Source organism: Apodemus sylvaticus, chromosome 2 (genome assembly GCF_947179515.1).
Source record: "Apodemus sylvaticus chromosome 2, mApoSyl1.1, whole genome shotgun sequence".
In the NCBI taxonomy this organism is placed as follows: Eukaryota; Metazoa; Chordata; class Mammalia; order Rodentia; family Muridae; genus Apodemus; species Apodemus sylvaticus.
In genome coordinates this window covers 157,548,716-157,565,867 of record NC_067473.1, presented here as the reverse complement: position 1 = coordinate 157,565,867, position 17,152 = coordinate 157,548,716, and positions in this window count along the sequence as shown.

The window sequence follows — 17,152 nt, the reverse complement described above, 5'->3', positions numbered from 1 at the left end:
CAATATACGGAAATCCATCAATGTGATCGACTACATAAACAAACTCAAAGAAAAAAAATACATGGTCATTTCATAAGATGCTGAAAAGGCATTTGACAAAATTCAGCATGCTTTCATGCTAAAAGTCTTGGAAAGGACAGGAATTCAAGGCCCATATTTAAACATAGTAAAAGCAATATACAGCATACCGGTAGAAAACATCAAACTAAATGGAGAGAAACTTGAAGCAATCCCACTATAATCAGGGACTAGACAAGGCTGAACCCTCTCTCCATATCTTTTTAACAGAGTATTTAAATTCTAGCTAGAGCAATTAGACAACGTAAGGAGGTTAAAGGGATACAAATTGGAAAGGAAGAAGTCAAACCATGACTATTTGCAGATGATATGATAGTATACTTACACAACCCAAAAAACTGCACCAGAGAACTCCTACAGCTGATTAGTTCAGCAAAGCGGATGGTTATAAAATCAACTCAAGCAAATCAGTAGCCTTCATATACTCAAAGGATAAGCAGGCTAAGAAAGAAATTATGGAAATGACACCCTTCACAATAGCCACAAACAATATAAAGTATTTTGGGGTGACTCTAACAAAGCAATTGAAAGATCTGAATGAAATGAACTTCATGTCTGTGAAGAAGGAAATTGAAGACCAAGAAAATGGACAAATCTTCCACTCTCGTTGCAGGAGATTGGCAGGATTAATATAGTAAAAATGACCATCTTTTTTTGGCCAATCTACAGATCTACAGACTCAATGCAATCCCCATCAAAATCTCAACTAATTTCTTCATCGAGTTAAAAAGAGCAATTCCCAAATTCATGTGGAATAACAAAAAAACAAGCATAGCAAAAACTATTCTCAACAGTAAAAGAACTACTCAGGGAATCTGGATACAGGACCTCAAGCAGTACTATAGAGCAATATTGTTAAAAAGTGCATTGTATTGGTACAGTGACAGGCAGGTAGATCATTGGCATAGGATTGAAGACCCAGAAATGAACCCACACATCTATGGTCACTTGATCTTTGACAAAGGACCTGAAACTTTCCAGTGGAAAAAAGATAGCCTTTTCAACAGATTGTGCTGGCTCAATTGGACATCATCTTGCAGAAGAATGCAAATTGATCCATTCTTATCTCCTTGTACTAAGCTCAACTCCAAGTCGATCAAGGACCTCCACATATAATAAGATACACTGAAACTAATAGAAAAGAAACTGGGGAAGACTCTCAGGGACATGGGCACAGGGGAAAAGTTCCTGAATAGAACACCAAAAGTTATGCTCTAGACTGATTTCCAGAGTGGTTGTACCAATTTGCAACCCCACCAGCAGTGGAGGAGTGTTCCTCTTTCTCCACACCCTCTCCAGCACCTGCTGTCTCCTGAATTTTTAATCTTAGCCATTCTGACTGGAATAAGGTGAAATCTCAGGGTTGTTTTGATTTGCATTTCCCTAATGACTAATGAAGTTGAGCATTTTTTAAGATGCTTCTCCGCCATCCGAAGTCCTTCAGGTGAGAATTCTTTGTTTAACTCTGTACCCCATTTTTATTAGGGTTGTTTGGTTTTCTGGAGTCTCACTTCTTGAGTTCTTTATATATATTGGATATTAGCCCTCTATCTGATGTAGGATTGGTGAAGAACTTTTCCCAATTTCTTGGTTGCCGATTTATCCTCTTGATGGTGTCCTTTGCCTTACAGAAACTTTGTAATTTTATGAGGTCCCATTTGTCAATTCTTGATCTTAGAGCATACGCTATTGGTGTTCTGTTCAGAAACATTCTCCCTGTACCGATGTCCTGAAGGGTCTTCCCCAGTTACTTTTCTATTAGCTTCAGAGTGTCTGGCTTTGTGTGGAGGTCCTTGATCCATTTGGATTTGAGCTTAGTACAAGGAGACAAGGATGGATCAATTCGCATTCATCTGCATGCTGACCTCCAGTTGAACCAGCACCATTTGTTGAAAAGGCTATTTTTTTTCCATTGGATGTTTTCAGCCTCATGCAGTTTTTAACACTATTGCTCTGTAGTATTGCTTGAGGTCAGGGATACTGATTCCCCCAGAATTTCTTTTGAGGCTGAGAATAGTTTTAGCTATCCTGGGTTTTTTGTTATTCCAGATGAATTTGAGGATTGCTCTTTCTAACTCCGTGAAGAATTGAGTTGGTATTTTGATGGGTATTGCATTGAATCTGTATATTGCTTTTGGCAAAATGGCCATTTTAACTATATTGATTCTACTGATCCATGAGCATGGGAGGTTTTCCCATTTTTTGAGGACTTCTTCCATTTCCTTCTTTACTACTGGGCATATACCCAGAGGATTCCCCACCATATAATAAGGATACATGCTCTACTATGTTCATAGCAGCCCTATTTGTAAATGCCAGATGCTGGAAAGAACCCAGGTATCCCCCAACAGAAGAGTGCATGCAAAAAATGTGGTATATATGCACAATGGAGTACTATTCATCCATTAGAAACAATGAATTCATAAAATTCTTAGGCAAATGGATGGAGCTAGGGACCCTCATACTAAGTGAGGTAACCCTGACTCAAAAGGTGAATCATGGTATGCATGCACTAATAAGTGGATATTAACCTAGAAAACTGGAATACCCAAAACATAATCCACACATCAAATGAGGTACAAGAAGAAAGGAGGAGTGGCCCCTTGTTCTGGAAAGACTCAGTGAAGCAGTGTTTGGCCAAACCAGAACGGGGAATTTGGAAGGGGTGGGAGGACAGGGGGAGTGAAGGGGGCTTACTGGACTTTCGGGGAGTGGGGGTAGAAAAGGGGAAATCATTTGAAATGTAAATAAAAAATATATCGAATAAAAAAATAGAATTGACAAATGGGACCTCATAAAAATACAAAGTTTCTGTAAGGCGAATAACACTGTCAAGTAGACAAAACGGCAACCAACCAATTGGGAAAGGATCTTCACCAACCCTACATCTAACAGAGGGCTAATATCCAATATGTACTATGAATTGAAGAAGTTAGACGCCAGAGAAACAAATAACCCCATTAAAAAATGGGGTACAGAGCTAAACAAAGAATTTTCACATGAAGAACTTCAAATGGATGAGAAGTAACTTAAAATATATTCAACATCATTAGTCATTAGGGAAATGCAAATCAAAACAACCCAGAGATTTCACCTTACACCAGTTAGAATGGCTAAGATTAAAAATTCAGGAGACAGTAGGTGTTGGCCAGGATGTGGAGAAAGAGGAACACCCCTCCACTGCTGTTGGCAATGAAATTTGGTACAACCACTCTGGAAATCAGTCTGGCTGTTCCTTAGAAAACTTGGCATAACACCTCCTGAGGACCCTGCAATACCACTCCTGGGCATATAACCAGTGGATTCCCTGGTATGCAATAAGTACACATGCTCCACTATGTTCATAGCAGCCCTGATTATATTAGCCAGAAGCTGGAATGAACCCAGATGTCCCTCAATGGAGGTATGGATTCAGAAAATGTGGTATATTTACAGAATGGATTACTAATCAGCAATAAAAAACAATGAATTCATGAAATTATTAGGCAAATGGTTGGATCTGGAAAAAATCATCTTAAGTGAGGTAACCCAATCAGAAAAGAACACACATGGAATACAGTCATGGATAAGTGGATATTAGCTCAGAAGCTCTGAATATCCAAGACACAATTCACGTATCAAATGATGCACAAGAAGAAGGAAGGAGAAGTCCCATATCATAAAAAGGCTTATTCCAGCATTGTAAGGGAGTACCAGGACAGAGAAGTAGGAGGGGGCTGATGGGAGAATGGGGGAAAGGAAGAGGGCTTAGGGAATTTATTGGGAGGGGGGAACCAGGAAAAGGAAAATCATTTGGAACATAGAATATAGAAAATAAAAAATTATAATAAAAAGAAATAAAAATAAAAAAAAAAAGAAATAAACCCTCACAAATATGGACACATGAGTTTTGATTAAAAAATGTCAAAACCATACAATGGAAAAAAAAGCATCTTGAGCAAATGCTCTAACTTAATATTTCCATGTTGAGGATGAAAATAGATCCAGGTTTATCATGCTTCAGAAAACTCAAGTTCAAGTGAATGAAGGATCTTCACATAAAACTGGGTAAATGAAATTTGATAGAAGTGACATACGATTAAAGCAATGGTACAGTAGAAAATTTTCCGAGTAGAGCACTAATGGCTCTCACTCTAAGATCACCAAATGACTATTATAAAGAAGGTTGCTATGAATATAGTGGAACATGTGTCTTTATTACCCATTGCAGTGTATTCTGGGTATATGCCCCGAAGTGGTATAGCTGGATCTTTGGGTAGTACCTTGTTTAATTTTGGGGGGAATTACCTAACTGATTTCCAGAGCAGTCTTTCCAGCTTGCAATCCCTGATATTCTAACTCACACCAGTCAGAATGACTAAGATCAAAAACTGGTGTGAGTTAGAATATCAGAGTTGTTTTGATTTGCATTTCCCAGATGATGATTAACATTTCATTAGGTACTTTTTAGCCATTCCTAATTTCTCAGTTGAGAATTCTTTGTTATGCTTCTTACCCCATTTTTAATAGGGTAAGTTTGTTCTCTGGAGTCTAACTTCTTGGATTCTTTATATATACGGAATATTAGGCCTGGATCTGAGTTAACATTGGTATAGATCTTTTCGAGTTATGTTGGTTGCTGTTTTGCCCTATTGACAGTGTCATTTGCCTTACAGAAGCTTTGTGATTTTTTTGAGGTCCCATTTGTTAGTTCTTGATTTTAGAGCACAAGCTATTGGTATTCTGTTCAAGAAATTTAACCCTGTTCCCATGTGTTCAAAGCTCTTCGCCAATTTCTATATTCATAGCAGCTTTATTTATAATAATCAGAAGCTGGAAAGAATCCAGATGTCCCTCAACAGAGAAATAGATACAGAAACTATAGTACATTTACACAATGGAAAACTACTCAGCTATTAAAAACAATGAATTCACAATGAAATACTACTCACTTATTAAAAACATTGAATCCATGAAATTCTTAGGCAAATGGATGGAAATAGAAATATCATCCTGAGTGAGGTAACCCAATCAAAAAATAACACCCATGTTATACACTCACTTATAAGTGGACATTAGCCCAGGAGTGCAGAATTCCCAAGATACAAATCACAGACCAAATGAGTCTCAAGAAGAAGGAAGAACAAATTATGGATACTTTGGTCCTTCTTAGAGGGGGAACCCATGTCTCATCTCAACCCATGGGATGAGACATGCACAGTGTGTATTCAGTTATAAGTAGATATTAGCTATAAAATGCAGGTACCATGCTATACTTGTTGGCATCAGAAGCTGATTACAATTAGCCTCAGAATCAGTTGTTATTGACTGGGTTGTGTCTGTTACCATGGCAACTGCCACACATTTCCTGTGCACTATTCACCCCCATCATGGGTGCATGGTAGTCTGCACCTGTACCTGGCATCTATGTCACAGCCCAAATAAAACACAGAGACTTGCTCTCTTTTTACTCTTCTTTGCTTCTCCCTTTTGGTAAAGAATGGGAATTGTGCTGGCCTGGTGTTCCAACTAAAAATATTTCATAGACTTGAAGAAGCTAAAATGATAAGAAGGTACAAGAAAATATGCATGAGTCTCATCAGAAATGTGAATAATATAGTCATGAGAGACAGATCATCAAGGAGTATGGGAAGGAGCAGGATGTGGTGGACAATGAGGACGTTTAGGAACAGGTATGGGGAGTGACAGGAGAGAAGGTTAGATGGCCACAAAACTGTGTGAAAATATGTGACTGATATGGATGAGGTATTGGTGGGAATTTCCTGGTGGAGACATAGAACTGGTATAAGAAAGGTGCCCAAGAATCAATGGTAGTGAAGTTGGCTTTGATTAACAACACTGAGGATATGGAAACTGAAGAGGCTTCCTATTGTAGCCAGGCAGGATTTCCAATGAAACAATAAAGACACCAACCATCCACAAAATTTTCAACGTTTAATTTAGCCTGTCTACATTAAATTCAGGCATGGGGAATGAAGCAAAGACTGAGGGAATGACCAAACATTAATCATTCCATCTTACACCCAACCCTTGGGCAAAGCTAATCCCTGACATTGTTAATGATACACTTTTCTGCATGCAGGGAAGAGTCTAGCAAGGCTATCCTCTAAGAGACATTGCTTCCTAAATAGTGGGTCATTAGTGTCTAAGAAAAGTGTCTGTTTCTCTCTCTTCATTCCACCTTCTTTCCTCCTACTCTCCCTCCTTCCCAACATCATTTATTCCCTCCCTCCCTCTTCTACTGCTACCCTTCCCCTCTTCTGTGTACAGTGCTGGTGTAACTGGCAGCATTCATGTAAAAAGAATGGAAATTGATCCAGTTTTATACCCTTGTAGAAAGCTCAAAAATCACTATTCCTTAATGTCTCTTAACATCAATGGAATCAGTCCCCCAATAAAAAGTCATAGACTCACACAAAAATCATAGACTATCATAGACTGGATACATAAACAGATTCCACCATTTTTCTGCCTACAGGAAAAGCCCTTCTGTGTTAAAGACAAACGTTACTGATAGGAGGCATCCTCACTTAGATCTCAATGCCAAGAACTCTCCATACCAGTAGCCATCCTCACCTAGATCTCAATGCCAGGAGATCTTGACATGAGGAGTCATTCTCACTTATATCTTCTTGCCAGGAACCATTCTTTTTTTGTTTTTTTTTGTTTGTTTGTTTTTGTTTTTACTTTTACTAAATTTGTTTTTTTTTTAATTTTTTTTAATATTTTTTATTTTCTATATTCTTTGTTTACATTCCAAATGATTTCCCTTTTCCCGGATCCCCCCTCCCCATATGTCCCATAAACCTTCTTTTCTCCATACCTTCTCCAATCACCTCCCTCCTTTTTCTGTTTCCTTATATTCCCTTCCAGTGCTAGATCAATCCTTTCCAGGATCAGGAACCTCTCCATACTTCTTCATGGGAGTCATTTGTTATGCAATTTGTGCCTTGGGTATTCAGGGCTTCTGGGCTAATTAATATCCACTTATCAGAAATTGCATTCCATGTGTATTCTTTTGGGATTGGATTACCTCGCTTAGGATTATATTTTCCAGATCAAACCATTTTCCTAAAAATTTTGTGAATTCATTGTTTCTAATTGATATGAGGAGTCATTCTCACTTATACCTTCTTGCCATGAACCATTCTTATGTAGATCTCAAAACCCCCTCCTTTTGAAGTTCATCTGTGGATAGATTACCATAGCAACTCCTTTCCACTTCACCTCCTCATGACTCCCTTTTATCATGCCAAAATTCCAGCAGCAATAACTAGCTTTACCCAGAAATTATGAGAAACTGTTCCTTATACATGATGCCAACTCCTTGAGCTTGTTCCCCCTTTAACTTTCCCAAACCTTGTAAACTTCTCTTTATATTGACTTGTGTAAAATAAAAATTTGACAGCTTGATCAGAATCAGACTTGCTGTTCGTTGTCTCATGTCTCTTGCCCCATCGCCTTCTTCTTAGGTAATTCTAGGAACCCTGTTGACTGTCCTGCTGGTCAGTACACTCTGGTGCCCAACAGTGATGTAAAAAGTGAGGGGAAAATCTCCATGGCAACAATGTCTCTCTGAAGGTGAGACCCCCATGGGACAAGAATATATTCAGCCTGTTTTAAGGCTCAAGACACAAGGGACTGGGTTAGGAAAAGGAGATCTTATATACTTCTTTGAGAAGTACTTAGGTCTTAAATATTATGTTGGATAAATTGTCCTGGTTCCCAGAGGAAGGAACCATAGATAAGAAAACATGGGCTAGAGTAATTGTTTTAGAGATTACTATGTAACTTTTGGTCGGGGGGGGGGGGAGAAGTTCCAATTATTGTCTTTAAGTACTAGTCTCTGATTAATGACATTACTCAGAATTTTTCCCACTTCGAGGATCTAGATCTCTGAAAAAGCACTTATCTGGACACTGTCTCTGTGCTCTCTTATCCATCCTGCCTCTGATAGTTATGGTCTCTGTCTATGTCTGCTTATTTCCCTAATTTCTCAAAAAGACCAAAGTCTATCCTTCTTTACTAACTCTGAAATCTAGTCATAATCAGGTGCTGACACTATCTCCTGGGGAGGAAACCAATTTGGAGGAGAAAGCTGCCAGCAGGAGAGCCACTGGAAAAATGTCTTCTCTTTGCCAAATGATTGCTGCAGGGAGCAAGTAGCCCTCTTAAATGAGCTATGAGACTTAGAGGGACAAATGGACACTCTAACTTCAGGATTTATTGGAAAGACAAATACCTAGAAAAAGCCAGAGCCAAAACAAGCTCCTTGACTTTAAAATTTTAGAAAAAGTAAATTCCACAGTCACAGCCTATGGGCAGACTGCTCCCTTCACTTTGGCACTTAAAATCTTCCACCAAGGGCTGGCTCACACCTGAGGAATTTATCCAGATTTTTTCTATACCATGTCTGTGTGTGTCCACCTAGGCAACCCCTTCCTCATATCCTCTAAACATTTCTCTTCTTATGAACCCAACAGTAGTTAAAAAAGCAGGTCACTTGTGTGAAAATATAAGGAACTACCCATGGATGCCGCTGTGCCTCCCCTCCCTTTTCTGGCAGAATTCCCAGAAGAAAAAGAAGATAAGGAGTTCACCTTAAACAAGAGAAAAAACAGATTTTAGAAAAGCAATTTTTCCATGTGCAGGACTTGGTATCAAAAAACAAAAAAAATTGTTAGAAGCTATTTCAAAACTTTCCCGGGGAGGAGAGGAAAATGGGAGACTTCCTGTTTCCTCTCTGAATCCTACTGAAGATATCCTTAGTTCTGGTTAAGATATTTGGATCTCTTTGAGACATAACATTCCCTCTCTGTCTGTTGTCTGCCTTTGGTGCAACAAAACCTGTCCATATGTGTGTCAATTTATGTTTGCCTATGGTTTTCATTGGCTGAATGATTGTTGTTTTTATGTTTCATGTTGAAAAGAAAAAAATGGTAAAAAATTGTTATCTGCTGGCTGTTCTTCCAGTCACAGTTTACACAGAGGGGACTGATTTAAGGTGCCTCACATTCTTAACTAGGAGTCAAACACAGCTGGAGAAAAAAAAACTGCTTCTTAAAGGGCCAGCAGTTCTGAGGTAGATGGTCTAACAAATATTTCTCCTAAATTTTTTTCTACAACGGTGAAGATTGGGTTCAAAATACTTTCTTCCATTGAGGGAAAATGTATTTGTTTTAAATTTATGAGATTCATGTAATCGCTTCATCTTTATTTCTAATTGGTCTTAAAGGTATAAAAATGTTTTACATGTCTTGACTATAGAGTATAGGCTCTCAAGTTATTGGACATGATTTAAAAAATATAATGATGGTAACAAAAGGTAAGTTTCAAACTGATCAGCACGTGACTTGACACAACTGAAGAAAAAGACATCTAAGATATTTCTAAATTGACGTAATGTTTTATGTTGTTCTTATCCTAAAAATTAGACTTATAAAAATAAGATTTAAAATAATGTCTCTTCAGTAAGTTACACTGTCATGCATTCAAACATACAAGATGCTGGACAAACTTTGCAATGTGAAAGTAATAGGTTTGCCATTAATTTTAGAAGAAAAGATTGTTTAAAACTGTGTTTTGCTTTCAAAAATTTTAGTTATGCTTTAATATTACAGGTTCCTTTAGTTATTTGACCTTCATACAATGGGGTCTGGTTACAGGCTACTCCTTGGAGGACCAGTGGGTGTAGGTCCGGCTTTAGATATAATAGACTCAGATGAGAAGTCTTACATCTGAGTTAATGCAAAGCTCAGAGTTGCCTCAGCAGAGGCTTGAGAGATACAGCTTTCTACTTGCAGGTCTCACCTAGAGAGTTTCTGGCCACGAGAACATTTTTAACAGATTCATACAGATGTTGTTCAAAATACAGCTCAAACTTAAATCTGTGACAGGTTAATAAGGCTATGTAGAAATTGTGAAGGCATTAAAATTTGGCCTTCCTACTATATACAAAACTATTATAGATTTAAAGGGTTGTTTTTTGCTTTGTGGATCCTGATAATTATAAAAACATTTACTTCTAACTTTAAAAGAGCATAAGCTAACTTTAAAATCCAATAAAATAATTTCATTAGAAAGTTCTTCCTCAAGAAATGGCTTTCTCTTAACAATGGACTTTTAAAATTTTTAAGAAAATGATTTACAAAAGTGTTAAGGTGAATTTTTTGGCTAAGACACTGCTTTAAGCTTGCCATAAGAGGGTTTAAGCCTCTGATGTTCTCAAGATAGATGCAAAATATGTATTGAGAAACATAACATGGAGAAAGCTACCATAAGTAGTTGTCAACAGTTTATGATATACTTCCATTACTTGACAAAGAGAACATTAATGTAAAACCTCTACAAATAAAGTTTTAGCATCTCCAATATTGATTTGGTGTAATAATAAAGTGTTACAAAATAAAATCATAAATATATTTTTAAAAGGAATATTTTAAGAGCGTGATGAAACATTTGTTCCTTGTTTTAAGTGGCAGTTAAATTAGTTATTGTTAATACTTAATTTACTACATGACAAGGCATTTTTGACAGGATTAATAATTGTTCTCTAAAAGATAAATTGTTAAAAATCTGCCTCCATACAGGTTTTTATATTTTTTATTGATTTATACATGCATCCTATAAAAATGCATCTACTGTGGGAGTAAAGCTCATATAATTAGATCACATGCTTATTCTTTTGAGTGTCCCCTTGCTTCAGCACAGATAATTGAATTGGGTGCTGTAGATGCTCTTTTTTAAAATGTTAAAAATCAATCTTTTCATTTATATATATATATATATATATATATATATATATATATATATCTTATAAATTACAAATGCTTAAGTTTTTTTCCTAAATTTTAATTCTTAAATTTTAAAATTGTTTATATGAAAAAATTTAATAAGGTTAATTAAAAATATGCATATGACTATTACCAGGTTTTCAAGCTTTCTAGTTATAACTGTTTTAACATAAGAAACAAAAATTAAAATAAAATTATTCATTACATATGTTGTTTTTCATTACTGAATGTTCCAAATCATATTAAGACAAATATTATAGCTGATTATTATAGTCATTATTATAGTCAGTCATTTGAGATATTTTATTAACAATTTGATATTAGTCATATTACTCAGATCCCTCATAATTCTCAAAGACAAGATATTGTGGAACAGGCCCATAAAAGTTTGCAATAATATTTTCATAAATAAAACGGGGGAAAATTGCATCTCTATATCACAAAAAAATTTAAAAATTTTAATGCCAGGGAACTCTCTGAGTGTGGAGAAGAGGGCATGTTTGTGTTTTTTTTTTCTACAGGATGCTGAAGGAACATGCTAGCTGCCAGAGTATGCTAATGCTGAGACAAAGAATGATGCTGATTATCATTATTGAAAATGGCCACAATCCTCAATACCTTTGGATGCCTCCTACTAAGGCTGACACTACAGACATCTATAGACTTAACATCCCTCTTTGCATGGCAATTTGATTTAGCTAAAAATTGGACAACTTATAAACAGATTAATGGGGAGATATTGGCTACTGCTGATTGCCCCCCTTCAGGGTGTCAAAAGGTGATATATTTAAATTTTATAGATTTCAAGTGTAGATCAGATAGAATGTGGCCTGCCATTTGTTTTCTTTAAGACATCCACAGGATTTACTTTGGGTTTTGGGACCCTTGGAAGAGCCTCTGGACTTCTCCTTGTGGGATCACATCTAATTAAAACACAATGTTATATCCCCAGCTAGTCTTCTAACACATGATGAGTACTACAAAGCTTCCAATGTCTCAACAAAGGGAGAGTGCACACCTTTACAAATTAAGTTTACCATCTATGCATAATCTCCCAATCTACATTGGCAAATATGCTATGAGAGGGATCTTTGCCTCTATGTACTTTTTATTGGCTTTGATACAGGTATTATTTTCTCTATTAAGTTCATTAAAGCGCCTTTATATCATGCCCAGCCAGTCCCAATGGGACCTAATCCTGTGTAGGTACCTTGTCCTGTTCCTCCTAAAGGAATTGACCAGGGTACCACCTGTGCGCCTTCTCTTAAAGGCACTTTGCTACCTTTTGAATTTCCCCTCCAGTCACCAGTTAAGCCATCAGCCACTACACATCCTGTACAGACATCTCCCAGTAAAAGTCTTGTACATTTTTTAGTTAATCAGACTTTTCTCACCTTAAACGAAACTTCCCAAGAACTTGTTGAAGATTGCTGGCTGTGCTACCATTCCCAAGCACCCTTTTCTGAACGAATTACAATTCTTGATGACTCCCCCCCCCCCATGCTCGTGATCCACAGTGCAGCTGTTGGCAAAAGGGCACTTGGCCAGGGCTTTCATTAACCCAAATATCTGGCCTGGGACTTTGTGTGATGTCTAGTGTAACAAATGTCCCCTCAGTTTATGCCCACTTGTGTAATGAAACCTATTTTCCCCCTCCTGGAAATTATTTTATTCTCCCCCCCAGAGGGAACCTGGTGGGCATGCCTTGATGGCCTTATACCTTAGCTCTCTGCCTCAGTTTTTTAAAATCGAAAGAATGGGTAGAGCCTTGAGTTTTGCCTCCTTATAAAGATGACACCTCATTTAGTTTTTTATCGCTCAGAATAATGTTTTCACTTGTGGGATCAATCCACATAAACTGCGGATCCACTTCTTTGAGCCGCCCTCGAGAGAAACTATCTCTGTTGTTACTGTCTCTGTCCTACTTGATGTTAGAGCTGTTAGAGCAGGGACAGGTATTTCTTCCTTTGTTCTTTCCAACTCTAGGTACACAGAGCTAAGTGCCACCATCAATCAAGATGTCCAACACCTTCAGCAGGGGCTAATTGATTTCTCAGACTCCATTGACTTCCTAGCTGAGGTTGTCGTCTAAATTAGGCAAGGACTTGATCTCCTGTTCCTCCAACAAGGGAGACTTTGTGCAGCTTTAAAAGAAGAGGGCTGATTTTATGCTAGCAAGACAGGAGTTGTAAAAGATAGCATGAAAAGAGTCAGACAAGGACTAGAAAAACTTAAAAGAGAAAGAGAACAGAAAGAAAGTTGGTATAAAAATTACTTTTCTACCTCTCCATGGCTCACTGCACTTTTACCCAGTATCCTAGGAGCCTTTGTAGATCGATTATTTTTATGTTCTTTTTGACCATAGGCTTTTAAATGCCCCAGTGCCCTAACTAAGAAGCAGGCAGATGACTTGGCAGCCAAGCCTATTCAGGTACATCACCATTGTTTGGCTATGGAGGGTTGTGAGAGATGGCTACCTAAACCTCAAGGGCAAAACAGCCCAAGAAGTACAGTCTAGTGCCTTAACAGAGAGAGCACTCTTGTCACAGCCATTCCAGCCAGGACTCCAGAAGGAGTCCCACAAGCTGAAGGCATCAATAACAATTAACTTGCTGGGCAGTTAACCAATGACGGGCAGCTTCCCAAGGCCAGTCCCACCTAAGACAGGAGTTTCTGAAGGCTGGAAGAGATGTTCAAACAGGAATGTGACTATGGATGACTGGGTCGATTCCTAAGACAGGCGCTGTCCCATTATCTTGGTACATCATCTGCTTTCATCAATGACTGTCTGACTTATGCTCTCTACTATAGAGAGAAGGGAGAGATGCCAGGAGCTATCCTCACTTACATCTCAATGCCAAGAACTCTCCACACCAGGAGCCAAACCCCACCTAGATCTCAATGCCAGGAGATCTCGATACCAGGAATTATTCTCACTTATATCTCTATGCCAGGAACCATTCTTACATAGATCTCAAAACCCCCTCCTTTTGAAGTTCATCTATGGATTGATTACTAGAGCAACCCCTCCACTTCACCTCCTCATGATTCACTTATATCATGCCAAAATTCCTGCAGCAATAACAAGATTTACCCAGAAATTATGAGAAAGTGTTTCTTACATATGATGCCTACCTCTTGATCTTGTTATCCCTTTACCCATCCCAAACCTTATTAGCTTCCCTTTATATTGACTTGTGTAAAATAAAAATTTGACAACTTGATCAGAATCAGACTTGCTGTACGTTGTCTCCTGTCTCTTGTCTCCTTGCCTTCTTCTTAGGTAGTTCCAGGAACCCTGTTGACTGTCCTGTAGGTCAGGACACACTACCTCAGAGTAAAGGGCTGGAAAACAATTTTCCAAGCAAATGGTCACAAGCAACAAGTTTGAGTAGCTATTCTAATATTGGATAAAATCGACTTTCAATCTAATGTCATCAAAAAAGACAAGGAAGGACACTTCATATTAATCAAAGGAGAAAACTACAAAGAATAACTCTCAATTCTGAACAACTATACTCCAAATGCAAGGGCCCCCACATTCATTAAAGAAACTTTACTAAAGCTCAAAGCATATTGCACTTCACACAATAATTGTGAGGTCTTTCAACACTCAACTTTCGTCAATATTCACATCAGGGGAATACAAACTGAACAGAGACACAGTGAAACTAATAGAAGTTATTGACCAAATGGAGTTAACAGATATTTACAGAACATTTCAATATAAGTCAAAATTATATGCTTTCTCTCAGCATCTCATGGTAACTTCTCCAAAACGGATCATATAATTGGGCACATTACAGACCTCAACAGATATGAGAAGATTGAGATAATTCCATGGCTTCTATCAGATAACTAGGGATTAAGGCTGGACTTCAATAGCAACAAAAATAACAGAAATCCCATATACATGGAAGCTGAACAATGATCTACTCAATGATAAATTGGTCAAAGAAGAAATAAGGAAAGAAATCAAATACTTTTTAGAATTTAATGAAAATAAATGAACAACATACCCAAATTTAAGTGACACAATGATAGAGGTGCAAAGAGGAAAACTCATAGCCCTGATTTCCTCCAAAAAACAAACTGGAGAGAGCATACACTCTTTCATAACTCCTAAAGAAATAGAAGCAGTCACTGAAAAAAATCCAAAGAAAAAACATCACAGGACCATATGGTTATAGTGCAGAAGTCTATCAGACCTTCACCATTCTGGAAATTGGTTTGTCAGATTCTCAGAAAATTGGCGATAATGCTATCAGAGGACCCAGCAACACCAATCCTGGGCTTATATTGAGAGTTTTCTCCATGTAATAAGGACACATGCTCACCTATGTTCATAGCAGCCTTATTTATAATAGCCAGAAGCTGCAAAAAACCCGGTTGTTACTCGACATATGAATGAATACAGAAATTGTGATACATATACGTAATGGAATACTGCTGAGCTATTAAAACATTGAATTCATGAAATTCTTAAGCAAATGTATGGAACTAGAAAATATCATCCTGAGTGAGGTAACCCAGTCACAAAAGAAGACACCTGATATGCACTCTCGGATAAGTGGATATTTTTCCAGAAGCCTGGAATTCCCATGATATAATTCACTGACCAAATGAAGCTCAAGAAGAAGGAAGAAGAAAGAATGGATACTCTGATCCTCCTAGAAGTGGGGATTGAATACCCTCAAGAGGAGATACAGAGACAAAGTGTGGAGGAGAGCCTGAGCAAAAGACCATCCAGAGACTGCCCCTCCCAGGGATCCATCCCATATACAGTTACAATGCCCAGATACAATTGTGTATTCCAGGAAGTGCGTGCTGACAGGAGGCTGAAATAGCTTTCATGTGGGAGGCTCTGCCAGTGCATGACAAATACAGAGGGGGACACTCTCAGTCAATAATTGAACTGAGCAGAGGATCCTCAACTGAAGAGCTAGAGAAAGGACCCAAGGGGCTGAAAGGAGTTTGCAGGCCCATAGGAGGAGCAACTATTTGTAACACTCTGTACCCCCAGAGCTCCAAGGGACTAAACTACTGACCAAGTTTTCTGTGAGGGAAACTGCATGTTCACCACTAGATATAAATCCCATGAATCTGTGAGGACATATTGCTGTCCTGTGAAGCTGAGAGTATCATCATAAAACACTTGAAACCTGTCACAGGATTTCCCTATTTGCTGTAACAGGCTACATTATTTTCCTACTAATGTATTTAAAAATGCCTTGATTTGATTGAAGGTTTGATGTTTTTCTCCTTGATGTACTAATTTTCATTTAATTACTTCCATGTAGTAAATAATCGATTATCTGAGGACAAATAGAATTCAAGTATAAAAAGGGGGATAGATTTAAGAGAAAGGCATACACAAATGCATTTAGTTTAATAAGATACAAAGTTATTCAGATATAAAGAAATGGAAATCTATGTTTTACCTTGTCCAAAAAAGAGTTAGATTGGGGGATTAAAACAAGATTTGGATTTAAAATCACTGGTCATGATGCTGGTACAGGAACACATGAAGGACATACTTAAAGAAATTCAGGAGAAAATGGATCAAAAGTTAGAAGCCCTTGCAAGGGAAACACAAAAATCATTGAAAGAAATCCAGGAGAATACAAAAGCCAATAATGAGGAAACACAAAAAACACTTAAAGAAATACAGGAGAACTTTGGTCAACAGGCTGAGGTCATGAAAGAGGAAACACAAAAATCTCTTAAAGAATTACAGGAAAACACAAACAAGACAGAGATGCAAATATCAACAACAGAATACAAGAGATAGAAGAAAGAATCTCAGATGCTGAAGATTCCATGGAAACCATGGACTCAACAGTTAAAGAAAATGCTAAATTCAAAAAGCTTGTAACCCAAAATATCCAGGAAATCCAGGACACAATGAGAAGACCAAACCTAAGGATTATGGGCATAGTTGAGAGTAAAGATTTACAACTTAAAGGGCCAGCAAATATCTTCAATAAAATTATGGAAGAAAACTTCCCTAACCTAAAGAGAGAGATGCCCATGAATATACAAGAAGCCTACAGGACTCCAAACAGACTGGACCAGAACAGAAATACTTCCCGTCACATAATAATCAAAACGCCAAATGTTCTAAACAAAGAAAGAATATTAAACGTAGTAAGAGAAAAAGGCCAAGTAACATATAAAGGAAGACCTATCAGAATCACAGCAGACTTTTCACCTGAGACTATGAAGGCTAGAAGGTCCTGGGCAGATCTCATGCAGACTCTAAGAGAACACAAATGCCAGCA